Consider the following 6,149-nt stretch of genomic DNA (forward strand, 5'->3'; position numbering starts at 1 on the left):
ATGAAATGTTATTTTTAAATGCTTAAAATAGAATTAAAATAGAAATATTTACAAAAAAATACAATGAAAATAAAACTAAATATACAAATTATTTACAAATATTTAAAATGGCTACTTTATAATAATACTAGCACCTGAAAATAGTCCCCAGCAACTCTGCTATTGCTGCAACTATACACAAACTACCTGAGGACTATTTTCAGGTGCTGCGTAATATCACTGCGTCTGCTGCATCCATGATACGGCAGCAAAGTTCCTTGATTATTACACCGGAATGAGAGTATAGTTCCTAGCCATATCAGCATACAAAATAGCAACTTTCCATTTTCCGTCGGTCTTAGTACACGATGTAACTACAGAAGAGACAAGTTTTAAATAGAAAAAATATTGAAACGCTGGTCATTTTTTGATCAAGATGCTAATGGTCTAATCAGATTCAATGATCTATGCCAAGCTAAAAGTGCTAGTTTTTAATAGATAAAAAAACTGTCAAACTCAACTGTTTAACTCTAGGGGAGTTATTTTCAAAAACAGTGGAGTGGTTCTTTAAATGTAGTTTTAAATTGAGTTCATATCAAAGAAATCAAAAGATAAACGCTGCATTTTATAAATTATCAGCTCATTTCAAGATCAAAGCCTGCAAAAGGAGAGCGTGCGGCATCAACACTGGAAAGACTAATTCGCAGCAGTTTGTGTGTTGGCTTGCTGAAGAGATGCTCAGCTGATCGTCTGCAGCGATGCATGTTGCTTAAGCGCAGTCTGACTGATGTCATATAGCCTATAACACACTCTAGCACGTTTATTATTTGAACATTTTGGGAGGAGTAAAATTGACGTGTGGTTTCAGCAACCAAATGCATTTACACTTGTCCGGTTTCGTCTAGAATGTGGCCCAGACCACCTCCTGAAGTGGTTTGATCCATCTTAAATGCTTTCTGGAGGGCATTTACACTAGGTCTTTTCGTGATGGGATAGCTATCCATTCAGAAAAAACGCATGAAGTGAGCAGGTGTAAACAGGCCCTTAATGCAGGCTGTGGAGGACATGTTCAGCATTTTTATTTGGTTGTAGAGTAACCATGGCAAATTTGGTTTGGCTATAAAAAAGGTCCCCTTTTTCCATCTATATTTGATTAAATGGATATGATTACATTATGATTACATATATGGAGCATGTCAGAGTTTGGATGAGGTGCACCAAAGCAGCCTTCATCCCCGAAATCAGAGCTCGCTTTCCTAAACGCCTATCATCAGATTTGAGCGAAACCTCAAGCCTGTGATTACTGCTCTCCGCTCCACAATTAACGTCCGGATCTCTCAGTGCAGATTATTTTTAATTCAAATGAAACGCTGAGAGAGAGAAAGAAAGAAATGGAAGGATATGCAGTGAGAGAACATGTCGTAGAGCTGCCAAGAAACTAATTTGAAGTGGCAGTGGGGTATGGAAAAGCACTTGGTGAAGCTTGCCAGAAAAGTGGAATAGGAGATCAAACATTAATATCTGGAGTTATGCTATGTATGGCAGTAATTGCTGTCTGTGCCTGTAAAATTCCGCCTATAGACCATAAGCCCTTTCTGCTGTCGTTTTGTCATATTTTATTCCTTTTTCTGGCCTTGATCCTCTGCTTCAAAGTAACCAGAGCTGTATTTTGCCTTTCTCCTTTATCCCTCCCTCCTATTCGCTTCTCTGCTTTCTTTCCCACTCAAAACGCATGGTTTAATTTCACAGGAACTCTGTGCTAGATTGCAATCACAGGAGATCGGCACTCTGTTATGGTCTCTACGGCTATTACAGAAGCAATCTCTCGTTCTCATTCTCCCTCGCTCTCTTTTAAAATATTGCTGTGCATAAGTGTAACCTGAGGGGACTGGATATAATGTGTTAAATAGGGTAGCTCTGACTGGCCCTTGTCTGTAATCTCCTCTCTTGCATTCTCTCTCTGCTCTTTTCAGCTGGGGCCTTTGAGAGGCACTCAAAAGAAAGGTCCATTTCTAGTGACACTTAAAACTTCGCCAGTCAGGAGGGAACATTGACCAGCTCATCTGGGAGGCCTTTCGGGATGGTATTAGTGGTGTGTAAAACACCACATCAACAATGCCAGCGCAGAGGAGGGGAAAGAGTTTTCATGAGACAAAAGAGCTGTGGACACAGTTTCAAAGATGGAGTGATCTTCTTTCCTCGCTTCTTTTCCACAAACAGAAATTCAGAGCGATAAGTCTCCTCCGGTTCCATCTGCAGCTCCTGTCTGCAATCTGCTAAGCGCAGGTCTTTACACGGCACTGTTCACAAGAGGAATGAATGGGGAGGTGGAACAGCTACACCTTTTGTTGCCTCTGGAGAGACCATAAACCACTCAGCTCAGTTTTTAAACCAAAAAATTGTTAAGTTAGCATACACTGTAGCCACTATAGACATGACCAGCATTTTCAACATTTCTTTTAAATATTTTATGATGTTATATTATCACCAAATGTTGGATTCAATATTTTTGTCAACCTGTTTTTTTTTTCAATCAGTCCAGGTTTTGCATATGTTTTTTGGAATAGCTTGGTCATAAGCCTCATTGACCTAAGCTTATGCACCTTATTTTCTGAATGGAAAAAAAGCTATTATTAATGAGGCCTATGACTAATTTCAGTAAATTTCAGACCAATTTCAATTCCAATCCTTTCTGTGTCAAAATGACTGGAACACAGTATGAAGGTTAAAGAATCATGTCTTAAAGTTACAATTCAATAAGAAATTTGAATTCTGTCAATTTTAAAAGAACATTGGACCCCTCTTTTGTATTCTGCAGAAGAAAGATGACATAAGGGAAAGTAAACAATGGCAGAATTTCAACTATCCTACCTAATTTTAAATACCCTATCCTAAATTGTTGCATTTGGTTTCATCCTTGCTCAGATTGTATATGGGCAATACAATTTAGAGTCTAGCCTGCAATATTTCCTAACCTTGTTTCCCCTACTTCCCCTCATCATACCCCAACTACTGTATTAAGTGGAAAAAGAGGCAAAAATCAAATTGATTTACTTGTATAGGTTTTTGCGTGCATTATTAAATAGCCAAAGATGTCAACAAAACAGGTGAACCTTGAGCGGCGCACACACAAAACTCGAAAGGCAAAACTCCAGATAATCTTCCATCTCTCGCTCCCTGTTTTCAGGCAGCGGTACAAGACTTTTCGCTGCTGAGACTTATCTGTGTGAGACCGCTCAACGCAGCCTATGACAGCTTCTCTAATCTCCCTCCTCCCCAAACACAGCACGCTGACAGCCGCTCTCTCTTCCTTCCTCAGATTCCCTACCATACATATATTAATCTGTCATTCACACAGCACATAACAGTAGGGGGAAGCTGTACACGGCCTGCAGTAACACACACTATATGTGATGTGCAACACTAATTCACACACTGATATTACGAGTAAACTTTCAACACACTCGTTCAGTGATGTTTTTAAAAATATACTGACAGCTGGACGTGTGATAAGAATGGAGAACGTCAGGTAACACGAATGTGAGGGGGAGACGGGAGTGCGAGACATCCATCAGATCCACCGAGACATTAGGACTTTTAAAAGCAGCCTATTCAGACAAAATTATCTTCGGCTTCCGCGCTTTGTGATATGAATTTCACATCGTGTATGGTTTCACACAGGTCCAGGAAACACAGGCACTCGGCTTACCCAGCGGAAAAAAGAGAGGGCGAGTGTGTAACCGAAGTATTATCAGTTCATCTAGATACTATCTCCCTCAGTCAAAAGCCGGTTTTAGAGCAGGCAAATGGTATGCGCACTACAATGTTCAACATTATCTCCATCTGGAAACCCGTAATGACACGGGCCAGAGTAGAGCCAGTTGGCTGATAAGCCCCAGTGCTGGTCTAGCCGCTCGCTTAAAACAAACTGGACAGGAAATTGGTTTATCCCTCCTGTCTCAAATGCTCTGGTTACACCCTAATATGTTTTTCGCCTGTCTTTCACTCTAAATGATTTCAGCGGGAAGGAAAGGAGAGAAAAGCAGAGGGCCCTTTTGGTCCAAATTACAGGCATGACTGAGAGCACGGGTCACTGTGCCAAGAGTCATTTCAGAGCAGTCAGTCACTCTGTGCGCTGTAGTCAAACAAAAGAGCCATAAAAATCAGCAGAAACACCAATGCATGCATGAATGCAAAGAAAAATAATAGTGGTTAAACACATTCAGGATCCATTCATTTAAATAAACCTGTGCCATATGGATATTATTTAGTTAGCTATAGCTTGAAAGTAATAACGCACATGGGAAACACATAAGCGTCTTTATGAGAACATTATGTCATAATGTGCACCATGTTAAAAATCGAATTCTTCCTCAGTATCATAAAGGTGTAATTGCTCGGTGCTAAAAAGAGCGGAACGGTACACTGATCTGGTTGGTGGGCATTTTGGTTCAGGCTTTATGAATATCCCCTATTAATACCCCTGCCTAATGGTGGCTCAAATTGGCTTGGAAAAAATGTGATGCTCCTGGCTGTTTGAGATTGATACATGTGAATCAGAGACCACCTTGTTGCATGCCAGTTCATTATTGTGGTATTGTTAATTATCAAATTTAAGTGTCAAAAAGTAAAGTCATTTATGTGTATACATATGATATTACAACCCCACCCCCACCCCCACATTTAATCAGATCTTCATGAAAACTTTTGTTAATAATAATAACCTACTGTACCATTCAAATGTTTGGGGTCAGTAAGATAGGTAAGTTTTAAGACACTTTCAAATTTGGTAATAAGAAGAAATGTTTCTAAAGCACCAAATCAGAATTAGAATGATTTTGCAATCACAGGTAATAATTACATTTTTAAATATATTCAAATAGAATTGTAATAACATTTAACAATATTCATTTTTGTTTTTTGATTGGTTTGGATGATTAGTAGGTAGAGGTTTGCCTATATTATACCTAATTTTGAAGTATCGCAACAAGCATGAGACAGAGAGGAGAGAAAGAAAGCAGAATAAAGGGATTATGAGAGACAGACAGAAAGACACGGGGGAGGGCGAGCGAGACAGAGAAACGTCCCGCTGCGGTTTAAGGTGAATCACGGCAGGAAATAACCACGGCATCAAAATCTGTCTGACCTGCCACAGATCGCTGGGGCCCAGAGCGCTCTGGATGGCAGCAGAAACACTAGGCCTCTCAAACGCTCTGTCAAGACCTCTCTGTCAGTCCCAGCATGCAGGAAAACGACTCGGCCCCTCCCTCGGCCTGCCTTGGCAGACTCACTCCAGGCTTCATTGGGCTGAAATGCTACAAAGTGGGCGTCTGATGACCGGCTCTCTGGGGATAAGAGATGGCCTTGAGACTTCAAACGCCAGCAGGCTGACAGGCAGCAAGGGAGGTCTCTCTCAACCCCCATTCCTCCTCTCCAGCTCTCTAACTGCATCTCACCCCACCGACCCTGGAGGGGTTTCTAATTGCGTTTCACAGGGAGAGCTGAGCTAAATAAGGTCCTTGTTCTCTCTCTGGCTGCCACCCTGCTGGGGCAAAGAGATGGAGAGATGGAGAGGAGGATGGGAGGAGGTGTGCCTCCCCAGTGGGACAGAAAGCTTTAACATGTCAGAAATCTTGTGGGAGAGAAAGACGGAGAGCTTCGATTTCCCTGCAGGTAACAGTAGAACGCTGCAGAGCGAAGGAGAGAAATGACGGGGGAGACTGAACAAAGAGGGTGTGATGGAAGAATGGAATCATCTCTAAAGCGCTCTTAACCCTTTGGCTGACATGAGCGCTTGCATGCTTGTGTGCGTGCGTGTGTGTGTGTGTGTGTGTGTAATGCAACGAGGCGATGAAGATGAAAGTGAAGGCTATGGCACATGAGGATCTACTTTGAAGCTGTCTGGATTTAAATATTTCATGTTCGTTTCTGGCCCCTCCCCCCGAGAGCACCCCGCCATGTTTGTGGCACCGTGGCCTTTCATTATCTCCCCTTTTAAAGTGGGCCGGTGGTGGCAAATCACAGTCCTCGTCTGCAATCTGCTCTAGACTTATCTGTGACAGCATCTCATTAACCGCACAGGCAATTAAAACAATTACTGATAAGAGAGGTGTATCAGAGCCCGCAAACTCACAACAGACACGAGATGTCTGCTCTGATTAACATGTGTC

Source organism: Carassius auratus, unplaced genomic scaffold, assembly GCF_003368295.1.
Source record: "Carassius auratus strain Wakin unplaced genomic scaffold, ASM336829v1 scaf_tig00216120, whole genome shotgun sequence".
NCBI lineage: Eukaryota > Metazoa > Chordata > Actinopteri > Cypriniformes > Cyprinidae > Carassius > Carassius auratus.